General features: G+C 33.7%; 1 protein-coding gene and 1 long non-coding RNA gene across 7 annotated transcripts in view; one reads left to right on the top strand and one right to left on the bottom strand.

Moving 5' to 3' along the window:
- Window positions 1-18,943, top strand: part of LOC127851784 (uncharacterized) — a 33,577-nt gene extending 14,634 nt beyond the window's left edge. For 2 of the 6 annotated variants that reach the window (XR_008035947.1, XM_052385658.1), the window contains 3 exons: window positions 3,128-3,282; window positions 9,234-9,465; window positions 18,520-18,943. The gene's annotated coding sequence lies outside the window, so the exon portion shown is untranslated. The other 4 variants (XR_008035949.1, XR_008035948.1, XR_008035951.1 and 1 more) reach the window with 4 other exon arrangements.
- On the bottom strand, window positions 12,543-17,039 carry LOC127851785 (uncharacterized). The gene is made up of 4 exons (XR_008035952.1): window positions 15,697-17,039; window positions 15,140-15,273; window positions 13,793-14,581; window positions 12,543-13,680 (listed from the first exon to the last, which is right to left on the bottom strand). It is a non-coding gene; the product is annotated as an uncharacterized LOC127851785 (long non-coding RNA).
- Window positions 18,944-18,991: the final 48 nt, after the last annotated feature.

Genomic DNA, 18,991 nt, shown 5'->3' with positions numbered 1-18,991 from the left:
AGTAGTAGAAGAAGTAGTAGTAGTAGTAGTAGTAGTAGTAGTAGTAGTAGTAGTAGTAGTAGTAGAAGTAGTAGTAGAAGTAGTTGTTGTAGTAGAAGTAGTAGTAGTAGTAGTAGTAGTAATTGTAATAGTAGTAGTAGTAGTAGTAGTAGTAGTAGTAGTAGTAGTAGTAGTAGTAGTAGTAGTAGTAGTAGTAGTAGTAGTAGTAGTAGTAGTAGAGTAGTAGTAGTAGTAGTAGTAGTAGACGTAGTAGTAGTAGTAGTAGTAGTAGTAGTAGTAGTAGTAGAAGTAGTAGTGATAGTAGTAGTAGAAGTAGTAGTAGCAGTAGTTATAGTAGAAGTAGTAGTAGTAGTAAGAGAAGTAGTAGTAGTAGTGGTAGTAGTAGTAGTAGTAGAAGTAGTAGTAGTAGTAGTAGTAGTAGTAGTAGTAGTAGTAGTAGTAGTAGTAGTAGTAGTAGTAGTAGTAGTAGTAGTAGTAGTAGTAGTAGTAGTAGTAGTAGGAGTAGAAGTAGTAGTAGTAGTAGTTGTTGTTGAAGAAGTAGTAGTAGTAGTAGTAGTAGTAGTAGTAGTAGTAGTAGTAGTAGTAGTAGTAGTAGTAGTGGTAGTGATAGTAGTAGTAGAAGTAGTAGTAGCAGAAGTAATAGTACTAGTAGTAGTTGTAAGAATAGTAGCAGTAGTAGTGGTAGTAGTAGTAGTAATAGTAGTAGTAGTAGTAGTAGTAGTAGTAGTAGTAGTAGTAGTAGTAGTAGTAGTAGTAGAAGTAGTAGTAGAAGTAGTAGTAGTAGTAGTAGTAGTAGTAGTAGTAGTAGTAGAGTAGTAGTAGTAGTAGTAGAAGTAGTAGACGTAGTAGTAGTAGTAGTAGAAGAAGAAGAAGAAGTAGTAGTAGTAGTAGTAGTAGTAGTAGTAGTAGTAGTAGTAGTAGTAGTAGTAGTAGTAGTAGTAGTAGTAGTAGTAGTAGTAGTAGTAGAAGTAGTAGTAGTAGTAGTAGTAGTAGTAGTAGTAGAAGTAGTAGTAGTACTAGTAGTAGTAGTAGTAGTAGTAGTAGTAGTAGTAGTAGAAGTAGTAGTAGTAGAAGTAGTAGAACAAGAAGTCGAATTAGCAGTATCAGAAGTAGTAGTAGAAGTAGTAGTAGTAGCAAAATTAGTTATAAAAGTAGCAGTATTAGTTATATTAGTAGAAGTACAAGTAGTAGTTTTAGTAGAAGTAGTAGTAGTAGTAGTAGTAGTAGTAGTAGTAGAAGTAGTAGTAGTAGTAGTAGTAGTAGTAGAAGTAGTAGTAGTAGTAGTAGTAGTAGTAGTAGTAGTAGTAGTAGTAGTAGTAGTAGTAGTAGTAGTAGTAGTAGTAGAAGTAGTAGTAGAAGTACATTAGAAGTAGCAGTAGTAGTAGTTTTAGTAGATGTAGTAGTAGTTGTTGTTGTAGTAGAAGTCGTAGTAGAAGTAGTAGCAGTAATAGTAGTAGTAGTAGTAGTAGTAGTATTAGTAGTAGTAGTAGAAGTAGTAGTAGTAGTAGTAGTAGTAGTAGTAGTAGTAGTAGTAGTAGTAGTAGTAGTAGTAGTAAAAGTAGAAGTAGTAGTAGTAGTAGTAGTTGTACTAGTAGTAGTAGTAGTAGAAGTAGTAGTAGTAGTAGTAGCAGTAGTAGTAGTAGTAGTAGTAGTAGTAGTAGTAGTAGTAGTAGTAGTAGTAGAAGAAGTAGTAGTAGTAGTAGTAGTAGTAGTAGTAATAGTAGTAGTAGTAGTAGTAGTAGGAGGAGTAGTAGTAGTAGTTGTAGTAGTAGTAGTAGTAGTGGTAATAGTAGTAGTAGTAGTAGTAGTAGTAGTAGTAGTAGTAGTAGTAGTAGTAGTAGTAGAAGTAGTAGTAGTAGTAGTAGAAGTAGTAATAGTATTAGTAGTAGTAGTAGAAGTAGTTGTAGTAGTAGTAGAAGTAGTAGTAGTAGTAGTAGTAGTAGTAGTAGTAGTAGTAGTAGTAGTAGTAGTAGTAGTAGTAGTAGTAGTAGTAGTAGAAGTAGAAGTAGCATTAGTTGTAGTAGTCGTAGTAGTAGTAGTAGTAGAAGTAGTTATGGCAGTTGTAGTAGAAGCAGAAAAAGAAGTAGAAATATAAGTATTAGTAGTAGTTGTAGTAGTACTAGAAGTAGAAGTAGCAGTTGGTGTTTTCTTAATACTTATATAGGAAGTTTAACTAACATCCTTTGACAGTTACGGTATACTGCAGTTGTTGTAGTTCAGTATGTTGGCTAATGAGATAGTTAGATGAGATAATATGAGAAAATATTGGTTTCTGTAATATCACAAACATGGATTTTTACAATATAAAACACATTATTAAATAATATGTTTAAAATTATAATCGGCAAGATGATTAAGGAGATTATTAAATGAATGCGCTAATCTTTTGTAATAACGAATTAATTCAGATAAAAATGTTTTGAATGTGTTTTCTCAGGATGATGCTATATTCATAATTCTTTTTTAAGGGAATACGCCTTAGTTCACATTGACTATTACTTTTATGCAAAACATCTCTCATGCCATGTACACTTTTTCGCAATGTCTCCACTGTACATTAATATTTGCTTGTTAAGACGGTTTGTATTTTTGTAAAAATTAAATGGGAAGTTACTTACATTATTCATAATTCGCAAAGCCTAGGACACCAAACAATATATTGTTATTTACCAAAGAAAACTAATTACTAACTAGAAAACTAAATACTAACTTTAACGGTCACTTTTAAAACATGTTTTATCATACACAATATTTATGGTAAAACACTATAGTAGTTGTGGATTGCAGCAATGCAGTGAATATTCCTACGATCTTTGGTAGAAAACATTAATGCGCTACCAACGTTTCGTTCTTGAAGGATTACCGCAAAACTTCTTGTTAATGCAATCACGCTTTTTAACAGTTGAGATTATTTTTTTATTGTGTGACTCGTTTAAAGAATTGCGTTTTAAACGGAATATATGCACACTAACGATCATACAACTGGTATACTTATCTTAACTCAATACTAGGTACATCCGAGATTTTAAGCGATTTTTTTGTAATGTCATATTAAATTGTCGTCTCTTCAATAGAACATAAATTGTATTCGTTATACATATATTTATTAAGCTTCTTTTGTAACCAGGCACATGTCTAGTGACGGGTGGAACAAACACTGGAGTTACACAACTAGTTGGAGAATGCGTTCGTGATTTCAACGAAAGCGCAAGAGGCAAAAATGACACATGTTTGGCTATCGGAATTATCAACTTGGGGCACTACAAGAATACAGGCTTACATGTGCGTATTTATATTACATGTTTACACATACAAGTTGAGTGATATGATGTTACGTTATATGTCACCCCAGTTGGACTAATTATAATTCACAATCGAACACCATTAATATCAGGTTTGTTTCCCATCTTTAACAAGTTTTTTATCGTTAAAGTTCATAATACAATGTCCTTTTACGAAAATTGAAACCAACCAAAATAAAATATATAAACTAAACGTATTATAACTGTGTAAATCCTCATTCAGAACGTATACACGATTGTTGTATTCACCATCCGTCGTGGTCATCCAATTTGTACTGTTCATTTTTACTGTTACAAACGAAGCGACTGAAACTTCCCGACTTTAACTTGAAAAATATCTCGTCTACCTATATGCTATTCGCCATCTTTGTTTATCTATCACATAATACAAGTGAGATAAATATCTAACAAAATTGTATTCACAAGGCATGACCTTGGGCTGCAAATAGATATGACAAACTGTGACACAGTCTTTAAAAAATAATAAACGTACACAACTCCATTTTAGCGATTTATGTCTACTGATTTAATTGTTGTACACCGTTTTCCAATGTTAATAAAGTATACTGAACTACAAGTTAAATGCTAAGGCAGCGGGATACAGTATTTTTGTACAGTAAATTTTTTCCCGCTGGTGGCACGTGATTGCCAAGGCAGCGGGCGACAGTACATTTTGGACAGTAAATTTTTTCCCGCTGGGTCTGACAGTATTTCTATGTCACGATGGCCTATGGGAGTTTAGCATTGTGAATAAAAGTGAGGTATAATAAATTAAACTGCCGCATATGCTGTATTTGAGCAAGCTAAGTGGAGAAGGCCTTAAACCGAGTTACTGATAAGTTAGTATAAAGACAGAATAGACAAATTAAAAAACAATCAATTAAAAAGATCATGTGGATTGAATTACCTACTTAATTTCATGGAGTACAGCTTTACATCCGAGCAGGTTAAAGAACGGTTGAAAACTTTTGTGTCGTCCTATCGATAACAACCGAAGAACTGGTAAGGACAGGAAAACACTCTGGTTTGAGTATGCACTCGATGATATACTTGTTGACAGACATGCTTCGACACCTGTGTTCACTCTCATATCGCCATCCACCAGTCAGTCTGCAGAGCCAGATCCAGAAACAGATGGGTAGCAACCGTCAACACGGTCTTGCCAGCGCGAATAGGGGGACTCTTAATCAGGAGAGCTACCTAAAAAGCATGCTATACTAAATAAAGAATATAAAGCTCTGGAACTCAAGTTCATAAGTTTCTAAAAGTTTTTTAAGATTCACAAGACAAAAGAGAAAATTAACGATTGGTAACTGCTAGACAAAAGCACAATGATAAAGTTGTACTCTTCAAAAAAAATTTAATGTAATGAAAAAAACAGCAGTAGTGACATTCCATCTCAGAAATCCATAAAATAATAATAACCTATGATGTTAAAGGGGCCTTTTCACAGATTTTTGGCATTTTTTAACTTATTCATTAAATGCTTTATATCGATAAATGTAAACATTGGATTGTAAAAGCTCCAGTAAAAAATCAAGAATAAACTTAAAAAAAGGAAAAGAACATTGCCCGGACCAGGTTTCGAACCAGTGACCCCTGGAGTCCTGCCAGAGTCCTGAAGTAAAAACGCTTTAGCCTACTGAGCTATTCCGCCGAGTACACACGCTGTACGTATTTTATACCTTATATAAGCAATCTTCGTAGTTTCACAAAATTTAACGACAAAAACAGAACTCTCCAAATTATTCAATCGTTTCGCGTTGCAACGCTTTATAATTTTTAGGTTTTAAAATCGTCAAAAGATGCATATAATGGCTCTATTAGACCATGGTAAATGTTCAGTATTACTGTTTCCTCACAAATATCATAACTAAAACGAAAATTTGCGAATCTGAAACAACTTTTTTCAATTTTGTCAATTTACCAAAGCGTGAAAAGATCCCTTTAAAAAGTAACCACAAACTGAATGATTTTGTAACAATTAAATGTTTGCTCTTAATCCATCATCTACGTGAGTACATGTTAAGAATGTGTTTTGATTGTAGTTTATTAGATACTTTGTTTTGTTTAGTATGCTGTTATAACTTTTGCCTTGCCACCATCATATAAGTGGAGCTATTCCACTGGCCCAAGTTTTGGCCGTGGTGTAGCCATCGCAATTGTTTGCAAACATTGTCACAAAGTGCTCAGGGTGAGCTATTTTGACCGGTTTTTTTCCGTCGTTGTTTGTCAACATGTCAACTTGTGCAGATAATACATATCGTGTAATTAATAATCACACCTGTAAAACAAGGTTTTTATATATATATTTTTTTACAACGCATAGTTTTGTAATATATAAGAGACCTCGATTTTGGCCCGAGTTTTAATGAAGCAATTGTTTTCAATGACTTCTCTTTGGGCACTTTGGATGTGTAGTTGCTATAAGTTAAGTAAGGTATTCTTAAATTTCCCATTAGCCTCTGGTTTTCAAAACATATCGAGGGTCTATTTTCTGTCACTGAATTTCATATACTGGTGTCTTTTTCGAAAGGCAAACATTTGACCGAATCTGTAAGAAAGTACCTCGAGCTATAAGGCAAGTAAAGGGGCCACATAACATTGCTCATTACATCTTTGTATTGTCCATGTTGTTGTTTGTTTCTTGTTAAGTTTATGTTGAATTGCCATTGTTTTAACATTTCAATAGCTATTTTTGTGATGGTATTGGCCTATTTGTCATGAAGCTTGGTCGTACCATTTTGTTTTATCGACGATTTGTTGTGAAAAACAATCGAACATTAAGTATATTGGGTAAGACCTTGTTGTCATGATAGATGGAAGCGACTATAAAACCAATTGAACTGGAACTTTCTCGATACGTTTGGCTGATTGACTTAAATTTGACTGACAGTAACAGTATAGCCATTGTCTTCCGTCCTATGATTTCTAGTCACACGATTCGTTAGAGTTATTTGGTCAGATCAGAGTTGACTGTAACTTTAAGCTTTTTATACGGTAAGAGAGGTGTATCAATTCGTTGAACTGGTTATTAATATATGTGATTTCGCGATAGCTTGTCTTTGTGACAAAAAGTCATTGTGATAAATGTTTTGTTTTTATTCTGTTAATAAAATGTAAAACAACAAAAAGTGCCAATTTCATGTGTTTTTTTCATTAACAAATCAAATGTTAAGCGCATGGCAATGTCTCTTGATACAGTTTCAAATACGAAAAATACTGAAATGTTCAGTAGTACACTGTCTATTAATATTATTTTTGGTGCGATTGCCTTCTAATATACGTATACTGAAGAATGTATTCCGTTACTGCATTTAACCACTTTGCAACTAGATTCTGCATTCGCATTTAAAATAACTCCGATGAGCGCGTTCCATCTATGGCAACGTCTTTCTACTGTGGCATTGTACCCGAGTAACACGCAGTCCTCATAAAAGGTGTATACAGCGACGAAATATCGGTTCAATACTGAACTATCTACACTTAACCGATACAGCGCATTTATGTTCTTTCGTTTCAAGAAATCAACTGCGTTCGCGATATGGGCGACACAATTTAATTACCACGCGAAATATTTATTTCTGTCGAAGTAAACATCTCAATGTTCTTTGCGCTACACAGTTTTTGTATGACAATTCGCCCGTGCTTTTCATGCCAGTTTTGAACTTTTTCCTTACACACGAAAAACATGTTGTGGTTGTCACTTTCACAGCAGCTAATTAATTTGCGTTCATGTTTTACAAGAAATCAAAACAATCTCGTACATGTCCGTCCTAACAGTAGAGCATTATCAACATTTATTGTTGGTGTTTGTTCCCATAAAGTCGCTATATGACCTACACTGTGTCGGTGTGATTGAAAAATCCAGGAAATAATTGAATTGAATATACATGTACATATATGAATAATAATTGAATCTGCATGATGTATAGAAACCTTGTGACAGCGTTTGTCTTCACGAAATCTCAGATGCATAGAACACTAAATCAGAGTAAAAACCTAGGTCACCAGTTTAAATGATAGTAATCAAAATTGTCTTTACAAACGTTTCGCAGTTATGAATTGGCACGTGTGACAATGACTTGTTTAAAAAGCATGCATTTGCTTTTAACCCCAATAGCTAATCCATATATAATGTTGACAGCCTGCCACTCTTCATTAATTCCATCTGTTTGATTCTACATGAAAGGTGATTGATTGGCAGCACGGTGTATAGTGTTTATACGACCACAAAATTTGAGCAAAATCGCCCCATCAATACTTTCAGTACTTTGATTATTTAATACATCTCAGCATTGTTGGAAGGTGCAACTTATGTTATATTGTGCTGTCTGTTATCATGAAAAACAAGGTCCATTTCATGTCCATTTAATGTACATAAGTTACGAAGAATATAGCATGCAATAGCAGTTTAAAAAATGAACTCGGTATCTACCATACCAACATCTATTTGTCTCTAACATCTATTGTATTAACATGCCAAAACTGTTTTCAATAGCAACACGATTTCCAGACAGTCTTTTTTTAAAGCTCACTTGTGACATGACAATTATTTCATTAACTCCTCCACAGGAGGTAAGCGTGTGGCTATGATATTAATTTTGCGGGTGATTTCGAGTTGACTTCCTTGTTGTACATATATTTGATAGTGATTTTTTTCAGAAAAGTTGATTTTTCGTTATAACATGATTATTTATCATTCAAAATGATGTTTTCACTAATTAATATCAAAGCCACACGCTAACCACATGTGAACTCCTGAGTACAGGATCACTCACAGATCTAAATAAATAAATCTTGAATTTCAAATTCTCTTACGACGAGCATTGCGCGTGAATTCCAGTGACCCGAAAATAATATAGAGCTATCGTTATTGATTTATTGTTATTGATATAAATGAGCGTTGCCTCGTTTTCAACAAAATATTATGAGTGGCATATGTTTCAACGGTTGTTTATTCAATACAACGTTTGTTTTCTCATGGACTACTTTGTAATAAAATCTACGCGGAATGAATCACTCGGGTTTGCGAACTACGGAAGAACAAAATTGTCAAAAACTGCGATATTTGATGTTTATTAATATACAATGGGAGGAAATAATATGATAAATAGAATATTATATGAGTTTTTGATAAAGATCAAGTGTATCATGATCGGCTCGAACTACCATGGTTCTAAGCCTCGCATGATAAACTTGATCTTTATCCAAAACTCACATAATATTCTCTATATATACGATATCATCTACTTACCTTGAGAAGATTTGCAGTATTTGTTGAAATTCTTGTATGAGACTTATAATCCTATAAAATGTATTGTAGTTTAGAGATGTTTAATACGTTTTTTATAAACGAAACCAGAATTTATGAAAGCACTCCTCGATCCATGTATTATGCTACTATCGGTTTAAATTCTTTTGAGTATTCCAGTATTCAAACAAAAGAATAACATATTGTCGAATTTATCATGCTGCTTTATATTTCCAATAAAATATTAACTTATTAATTAAAACGATAAAATGATTTGTAAATACAAAGCTGCAATTTAATGAATTCATTTATCAGTTAAGTTGATATTATCGATATGCATTTGAGGTTAAAATTCGCAGTAACAATTGTTATACTATTTTTCTGCTTAAGTGGGGGATTGTAATATGCGAATTTTCGAACTACACTGTGACAGTGTATAAAAATAAGTGTTTAGCATTGAATACCTTTTAACCGACTATCGATACATACATTTTTGTTATATCCAAAATGTACATTTATTACATAATGATTATATCTTCATTTAATGAATACGAGTCTATCAGTCAAGGCAAACCTGTCGATATGCCCATTTTAAAACTTATTGGTTATATATTATGTAAACAAATGTGTTTATGACAACATTATGTACTTATAAACTAACAAGGGTATTATTTCAGAAAGCAGCTCAGTACCACATTCGTTAACCAAGATTCGATTCATTCATCCGGTTAGAGTTATTTGGATTACAAAGTGTAACCGTCCTTAAGCGTTGGATTATGTCATGAACGTTCGGTTACAGTAACCAACTTACCAAACGGATTCCTGATCCTTAGGCGACATCCACTTGTTCTACGCGTATTTATTTACAAAAGCAAGAGCTGATGAAGAATTGCTACAAAAACCAATTTTGTAAGTTACATATCTATTATAATTTGTTAATGTGACAAATTACGTAAACACATTTTGATATTGTATCTTTGAACAATACAAAACATATGAAAGGAACAATACAAACAGATAAATGGATTTAATGGCCAGGGGGCCGTTTCATCAATAATTACGTATTTTAATACGATCGTAAATTATGTATCGACATTAATGTAGTCGTTTACGATTTTACATAAACTCCGTTTCATCAACGAAATCGTAAATGCAACATACATAAAATACGACTACTTAAATATACGTATTTTGTAACCGAAAAAAATAGTGACACAGTCTGAAAAATTGCATGACGTAATTTTCGCGCGTTCTGTCAGCTAAGGCAAACATCGCACAAAAAAACATACTCCTATAAATATGAGGTCGAATTACGTCTAATTATTTGGACTAACAAAAACAATGCTAGTTGTGAATCGAAACAAAAACAAACACTGGAAAACGACGTGTAGACCGGTGTGGAAGGCTACCGATTGCTGTTTGGCCGACACTCTCCTTCCGTTACTAAACGCAAAAAGAAGTTATTTTGGATGGAGACGGTTGAAATGTGAGTTGAGAACTTGTTGGTTATGAATGAAGACAGCTGAAATAATTCGCGTTCAGGATAAATCTGAACACGAATTATTTCAGCCAAGTGTCTGCCAAAGCAAAAATCATCAAAAGACTCTAAGGCGGCAATTGATATTGACAAGAATGAAGATTTTTTGCTTATTTTCTTTATCCATGAATAAAAATGTATTGGTAAGATTAATTGTTTTGTTATTTCTATGCAGAAATGTGACTGTGGTGTAGATCAATTAACAGTTTAATAATATAATTTAATAGAGACCAATCGGAATTCAGGCTGACAATAACAAGACATCATGGATTGAAAGTTTGTCATGTCAGCATTTTTGTGTTCAATTATCAAATATTTTATTTCAATAAGGTATTAGATTCACATGACACAACATGTTTAGTAATCAAAAATGTCATATCATTGAGAATGCTATTTGTTTGTCTATTATATAGGGGATATTTGTTGGATTCGGTGGATCATCGTTTTTAATTCACAAGTGATCATAGACAATGATATTTTCACAAGTGGCGCAGCCACGAACGAAAATATATATTTTCTATGATCACGAGTGAATTAAAATCAATATTTCACCGAATCCAACAAATTTTCTTTTTATTTTATGCTTTTTTCGCAGTTTATATACATTGTTAAAGAGTTTTACTTAAGAGTGTCGTTGGGATTATGTCGTCATTTTGTCAAATAAATGACGTCATTTCACATTAAGCAATGAAAATTATCGATAATTCTCACTGATAATTTACATTGTTTGAAATAGTGAAATTATCCGTTTTAATCCACCGATATTTCTCTATAAACCACCAGAAAGCATTAAATAAATATCATTTTCCACAATAATTTATTATAGTGTTGATTCACAAGATGTAAATAATCATCATTGATTTATATTGCTTTCTCTGCAAAACTGTGTTACATGTAAAGATCACAAATGCAGTTTTCATTTCTTTGTTTTTCCAGAAAAGAAAATGTTATTACTGGCTGAAGGACCAAAATTGAATGGACAGAGAACACGGTTGACAAAACTCAAACAGAAGTTGTGTCACTCAGCTACATTAAAACATAAAACTGAAGGCAGAAGCAACAACTAGTAATTATTTATTTTTTCTATAGATTATAGTAAAGCTGACTGCTAATTATTTCCTACAATGAAAATGTAACAATTTATGTTTTCAATTTAAAGCTGGGCTGTTTTCGGAGAAAACCCAAGGTATTGTCATAGCCAGCGTGTCGTGTCGTCCGTGTCATGCTCAGTCCTTAACATTTTGTCAATGTATTGAACTTTGGCCATAAAATCAAAGTGCTTCCACCTATAACTTTGAAACTTCATATGCAGCTCCACCTTGACGAGTTCTACACGCCTCACCCATATTTGGGTCACTAGGTCAAAGGTGAAGGACCTTAAAATAATTCTGACAAGCTGTTATTCGTTAAAAAATGCACCCGTAGCCGAGCGTTCACACCTGTTATGCGGTGCTCTTGTTTTTCATTGTACTCTGTTTTATGGGGATAAAGTATTGCTGCATTTTTTCATTTAACTTTATTACCGGTAACCTATTTACCAGGGTATAAACTTGTGTGTCAAGGTATTTTTTATTTAATTCTTTCGACATCCATGTACTTAAAAAAGAAATTGGAATGTAGAGCATTAGTGTCACACACAAATGTTGAGTTTAAGTTCAGAAAGCTAGGTTAATTTTGCAATACAAAAACCAACTTTCAGAAACAAAACCAGGTCATGTAGGCATGCTTACTTATTATGAACATAGTGTCATATGTTGTGTATTTAATATTTAGTTCTGTTAAATGTATAAACTAGTTTTTATTATAATTATTTATCACTCATAATGGGCTTCTCCGCTTGTTTTCATGATTATTGTGTTGTCCATGCACGTTTTATGTATGTTTAGTTCACTTGTGAGTGTGGGCATGTGTGTATGGGAGTGGGTGTATTCGTGTGCGCGTGTGTGAGTGTGGGTGTATGCGTATGGGCGTGCGTGTGTATTATTATCTTTATTATTTATTTATTTTTGCATTTTGCTTTGCCTACGTTGTTGTTAATTTTATTGTGAATTTATGTTGTCCTCATGTGCCTACTATGGCGTATTGGATAGAAATAAACACCTATACCTATCTGCTTGCAGCAACATGTGAAGAATGAAGCAACAGCGTAATAAAACTCGGGAGGAGATGTTGATGGCGTCAAGGGGAAGATATGCCATTCAGAGGGACATAAGCAATAATCATGAGGAACTGGTTTCTCTTTAAAAATCTTCTAAATTGCTCAATTGTTTCTGGAACTTTTAATTGATTTTACATGTGATGGTGTTCAGTGAGTCCATGAAACTTATTATTACACATACTATCATGTAAGATATAAATTGTCATATGAATTATAATACCATGCCCAGTTAATATATTTTACTTCCCGATTAATAATAAATATTTGTGAATGTTCTTTGTGTTTTATTCATTGAAAACTAGTGTAATAGCAACTGTTATCAAATACTATAAACATTATTATCATAAACATTTCAATAAAAATACAAAAAAAATGCACAGGTAAACAACATTTTAACGGTAGATGACTAAAAAATTGAACAGAGACTCATAAAGGGGTAAAGTTTAGTAAATACATTCGGAAACAATCTAATATATTGGAAAACTTCTATTTTTTTATGACAATAATATCCATATTTATAGACAGCACACTTATTATTATAAAGTACCGTAACATTTACAAGCCCACTTTTTATGCCCCCTTTCAAAGAAGAGGGGGTATATTGTTTTGCTTGGTCGGTCTGTCCACCAGATGGTTTCCGGATGATAGATAACTCAAGAAATCTTAGGACATAGGATCATGAAACTTCATAGGTAGATTAATCATGACTGGCAGATGATCCCTATTGATTGTCAGGTCACTAAGTCAAAGGTCAAGGTCACAGTGAGTTGAAACAGTAAAATGATTTCCAGATGATGAATTAAGAATGCTTACGCCTAGGATCATGAAACTTCATAAGTACATTGATCATGACTTGCAGATGACCCCTATTGATTTTCAGGTCACTAGGTCAAATGTCGAGGTCACGGTGACTCAAAATAGTAAAATGGTTTCCGGATGGTAACTCAAGAATGCCAACAGCTTGGATTATGAAACTTCATAGGTACATTGATCATGTCTGGCAGATGACTCCTATTGATTTTCAAGTCACTAAGTCAAAGGTCAAGTTCACAGTGACAAAAAACGTATTCACACAATGACTGCCACTACAACTGACAGCCCAAATGGGGGGCATGCATGTTTTACTAACAGCCCTTGTTTTAATGTGGCTTTGAGAATGTTCATTACAGAGAACACCTTTTAGAGCGAAAGTCAGTGGGTAAAATATCACTTGAATAATTGTTAATGGGGAAAAGTACCTTGAGTATATGATCTTTTCTGGAGCTCAGATAACTGTTCAATATTCAAGGGACCTTTTCCAGTTTTGGTAAATTTACTAAATTAAAAAAAATAAGTTTAAGATTCGCAAACATTTGTTGTAGTTATGATATTTGTGAGGAAACAGTAATACTGAACATTTACCATGCTCTAAAATATCCATTATATGCAACTTTTGACGATTTAAAAACTTGAAAATTTTAAAGCGTTGCAACTATCTGCTGCAACACTCGACGATTGAATAATTTGTAGAGTTCACTTGTTGTCGTAATATTTTGTGACACGATGAGGATTGCTTATATAAAGTGTAAAATACATCACTCATTGTATCAACATGGACGGACAAGTGGTCTTAGTGTGAGGCTTTTACTTCAGGGGTCAGTGGTTTGAGCCCTGTAGGAGTTACTTTTTATCTTTCTTTAATTGTATTCTTTTTTTACTGGAGCTTTTTAGATCCAGTGTTTACATGTATCAATATAAAAGCGTTTAATGAAAAACTTGAATATCTGCCAAAATTTAGGAAAAGTTCCCTTTAAAATAAATATTAAATCAAGCACTTGGTAATACCTAACACATAACTTTTTTTATTGGTCCTCAGAACATTGACATTTTTTTCTTTCACAAACCTATAACCTTGAAGTAAATATTAGACAAATTATGCATACACAATTATAAAACATGCAAACATCAGCTGTTGTAACTATTGTGTCTAGACGACCAGGAATACCAATCCTTCCAAATCAGCTATGACACAACTTTACGCCATTTGGCTGAGTAGTGTAGCTCTGCCTATTCAGAGAAGACTCGAGCCATCTATCACTTTATAACATTTATAACTATAAATTTTTAACACATTTTATGAAACAGTTTGATCAGCTGCTGCCTCTTATCACATGCTGCTCGATGTACTGGTGTGTTGTTCATAACTTCCGGTTCCATCTCATTTCCAACCAATTCCTCTATCAGTGGAACGGTTGAATCCAGACACAGGTTATGCAGGGGCATGTACACGGTTGATATTTCACAGCACTTATTGGACTTGAAAGGCCAACATCCACCAGTGGCATGCAGATCTAAACAAATATCAAATGTATTTCTTTAACATAGACATTTGTCTAAGTGACTAAATTGTCCTGATACCATTGACATTAATTTAATTTCAATATAAATTATATATAATATATAGCCTACAAAACACTTTATTTGTGCCTGTATTCACTATTAATGCATACTATCATTTAAATGCACTAGTAAACAATATTTCATACATAGAGTCTGATGATAAGCAAAATGAATTTTTAAGATTTAAAATAAAATGAATAAATCATCAGTTTATTTAAACGGACATTTTTTTATGAAACATCATATTTACACATGCAAACAACCCTCAGTTATTATAAAAGTTACTTTACATATAAATTCTAAAATTTGATTATTAAAGTTGTACGTTATCAAGCTTTAGACGTTACGTTTGATTTAAGACACTGTGAGAAAGAGATTGGCACTAATACTTCATTTAAATACTGTGTGGTAAGTTGATCTCGCACTAATAAGACTTATATTTCACAACCTATATAATATGTTACCAATCTCGTGATTTCAACACTCCAAATGCCCTTTCTACTACCCACCCTCTACATAGATGGTCATTGTAGGCCTGTTCCGCAGCATGGGAGGGATGAGGTTAAGGGGTCATCAGGTTAGTCCTTAACGGATACCCACTATCTCCCAGCAGATGACCCTCATCATTGGTGCTCAGATATTGCTGTAAATTGAAATATTTTATTGGGCAGTTGCTTTGTCCTTGATAAAACAGCAGTCCACAGTTAATATTGTTAGATTAAGGTAGGAAAGCATCTCAATAATTTTCACAAAACTTGCTTAAGTATTATCAAATCACTATATTTTAGTTACCTTACCTAGATGAAATAATGTAACTTAAGACAATATTTAAAGATAATACTGATAGCTGCATTGGCTAACACATAAAAGAACAAAAGCTTGATCACACAGTGCTAATAGTGCTTATTGTGGTAGTTAATGATTTTTGCGCATGTACGTAACTAATGATTATTAGATGTCAAAGATGATAAGCATTACGCTTATTTCAACCTTTTATGGTATTTATCTGCTTTAATACCAAATTTAATGATAAGGTAATGAATCATAACACTGTATTTACATTTACCTCATGCTGGCATCAGCAACAGCCTGCATATTAATGGCATGGAATCCTCAGTAAACATCTCCCTTGGCAATATGCAATATGCCAAAATCTATAAAAAAAATAAAAGTTATTCATTAACATGAAAGTGCTCATCATTTCATGTTCACATTACCAACACAAAAGGGAGGAATGCAGAAAAGGAGTAAATAAATAAAAAAGCCCCATCAATATGCACGAAATAAATTTTTGGGATGGGGGTGCATATTTATAGCACTGCAGAATTGAATTTGACAAATAAATAAATTGTAATCAAATGGAAACAATATAGAAATAAATAAGGTAATTGTTCTGCAATTATTAAAGACATAAGGTACAATCTACTTTACTCACGCTCGATTGGTTATTCACAGCTTGGGTACTACTTACATGTACCCCTGGTATCATTAAGCATACTTGCATGTACCTCGGGTAAGGTTAATATACTTAAACGTACCCGGTCCTTATTAGACTGTACCCGAGTTGTATTATTGCCCAAAATTCAATGTGGTACAGTGCACTACAGATAAATGTAAAGCCATATTGTTTATCTAAATTAAACTTACCTTTTGAAAAAACTGCATCAATATGCTTTTTGAGTATAAATTTCGATGATATAAAGACTATTTGAGAAAAAAAATGACATTAATGTGAACATAATTAAAAAAATTAAGCCTACAACAACCCATTTAGCATTAAATTGCCGGCTATATTAAAGAAAATTAAGTTAATAATTAACTGTAACAGGGTTAGCTCTACATGTAAGTATACTTAAAGAGTAACCGGGGTACAGGTAAGTAGTATCTGAGCTGACAATGACCGATCGAACAACATTGTAATCAAATGAGAACAATATAGAAACAATTAAGCTGATTTTTCTACAATTATTAAATACATAAGGTACCATTACTCAGCATCTACATAACTAACCAATACAATAACTTGTTTAAAAATAGCAAACACAAACAACATCATGATGTCATATTCATTTTCATGATCACGATGTTATAATCAACAATTTCGAGGTAAAGTATTGTTCAATCATAACATTTGGAAGTAGAACAACTACAAGTTCAACATTAGCGGGTGGGGTAAATCAGTCTGCACTTAAAGTCATCGATAAGTACACGTCGACACAAAATAGAATGAGTTTAACATAAAGTCATTTGTAAAGAAACACAACAATAAATGCTTAAACTAATAACGGTAATCATCGAATGCTTTTATTAAGAAAAGATACAACAATAACTTATTCTTCAACCATTTTGCAAAATCCGAGTTGTCAAATGCTAAGTAAACAAAGGGCAACTACTCTCAAGTTTTTGGGTTAAATGCTACTTATTTGCTATTTGAAAATAAATACAATTTTATAATTATACTTGTTTAAATCAATTATTTCTTCGCCTTATTTACATACCTAAGCGACGGAATGAAAGGGATGAGCTCGCCGGCAAGTTGGTGCTATGTCTTCCCCGATCAAAACCAACAATCGCTCTATTCCGCCCTTACTTAGACGATATATCGAAGCAATGTTCTCATCTCTAAGGTTTTCGAGAACAATCTCTCCCTTAAAAGCCTTGGCATTGGTAATTGTTCGTCTCCTGCCATCTTGGATGACAAAAACGACCGCCATTACGTTAATTTACGGGTGCCCTTACCCAGTCGTATATTTATGTATGAAATTTATGTAATTTTAATTTACGATTTGCTTGATGAAACGCGATTTCATTGAAACATCGTAATTTATGTAAATCGTAATTTACAACTAGTCGTAAATCGTTGATGAAACGGCTCCCAGATTGCAGAATATAATTTTCACCAGACTAGAACTAGAGGAAATAAAACTCAGCTATAGACTAGCACTACAACCGAGGCATGTGGAGAGGGCCATCGGAAGTACTGCCCTTAAGATAGCCCCAACCCCAGTTTCACTATTTATTTAGCTTCTCATTTATGCAATCATCGCCACCACGTAATGCAACGCATTATATGATATTTCGCAAGAGCTCCGCAATGTGCTCATATTCATTTATACAATTCCTATATCAAAGAACAACTGGCTGGTTCGGAAATAGATATTATACAAGGGCAATAGCTAAGGCCAACGCAACCGGCAAAATAAATTATCGGTACGCCGTACCGTGCAACATAATGTCCATGCGAAATCACTAAGGCCACCGCAACTGGCCATATAAATTCTCGGTACCGTAGATCGTCCAGTGCAACATATAGTAAAATAATCGCAATGCCACAATAATTCCCAAAGCCAAAAAGAGCTATTCCAGGTACGCCAAAGCACGCCGTGCCATTGAGCGAGTACTAGAACACCCATACTATACCTTAAATAATTTTGAAAGCATTCCCGCCATCCTCACACAGACTAGCACTACGTGATAGATAACAACAAAATAAATGCTCAGTTTACCCCCCCCCCCCCACACCGAACGTATGTTCATCATTAATAATTACTTATTGTTATTTCTCATGCATCCGATTACCTACAAGACGTAGAATTTCCACCTAAATGACATATTGGAATCAAGTATCAAACATAAAAAGTAAATTAATAATGACATAAAAGTTATGGTGTCAGATTGGCAAAGATTTTTAAAATGAACTGTCAGGGTAAAACACAATACCTCACGCAGTTATGCAGCAACAACATAACCTATAAATACACATTTATTTCGTTTCAAGAAGGCACACATCACAGCACTTTTACACGGCACGTTAATAATCAGAAAAACTCAAACACATTGGGTGACAATTTGTTCCCCAGAATATCCATTCACTAATGTTCTGTTCCAGCAACATATTGCAGATCGACCTAATTATGGACGATAGCGATGTATCCATGACATGGCGCCGCCGCTCTCCACGGTTTGATGCCCGACGATAAAACCGACGTCTTGCCTAAGAGTCGTGGACAGTTATTGAATGTAACCCGAGCGTGTGCCGTGGTTGCCCGCAACATATTGACAGCAATTCTATAATAAATATCTCGGCAGTACATTCGAACATTACAATAAGGTAAAAGCTCTTTCGCAAAAGGACGAGATACGTGAAAACCGAGCTTATTTACCGTACTGGTGACGTCATACAGTCAATACTGAAATCGATTTCACGCATGGATTATTGTCGTCTGCTTGTATCTTATGATCGATACGAGATTTAAACCTTTATCTACCGAAGAAATGTATTCGCTACTTCAAATAAAAGAAATGAATTTTTATAGAAATTATTTTTTATTATATATAACAGAGTTTGTGATTAGGGCCGT

This window comes from Dreissena polymorpha, chromosome 11, assembly GCF_020536995.1.
Source record: "Dreissena polymorpha isolate Duluth1 chromosome 11, UMN_Dpol_1.0, whole genome shotgun sequence".
In the NCBI taxonomy this organism is placed as follows: Eukaryota; Metazoa; Mollusca; class Bivalvia; order Myida; family Dreissenidae; genus Dreissena; species Dreissena polymorpha.
The sequence above is the reverse complement of the archived record's forward strand: the minus strand, read 5'-3'. Positions and strand labels throughout refer to the sequence as shown.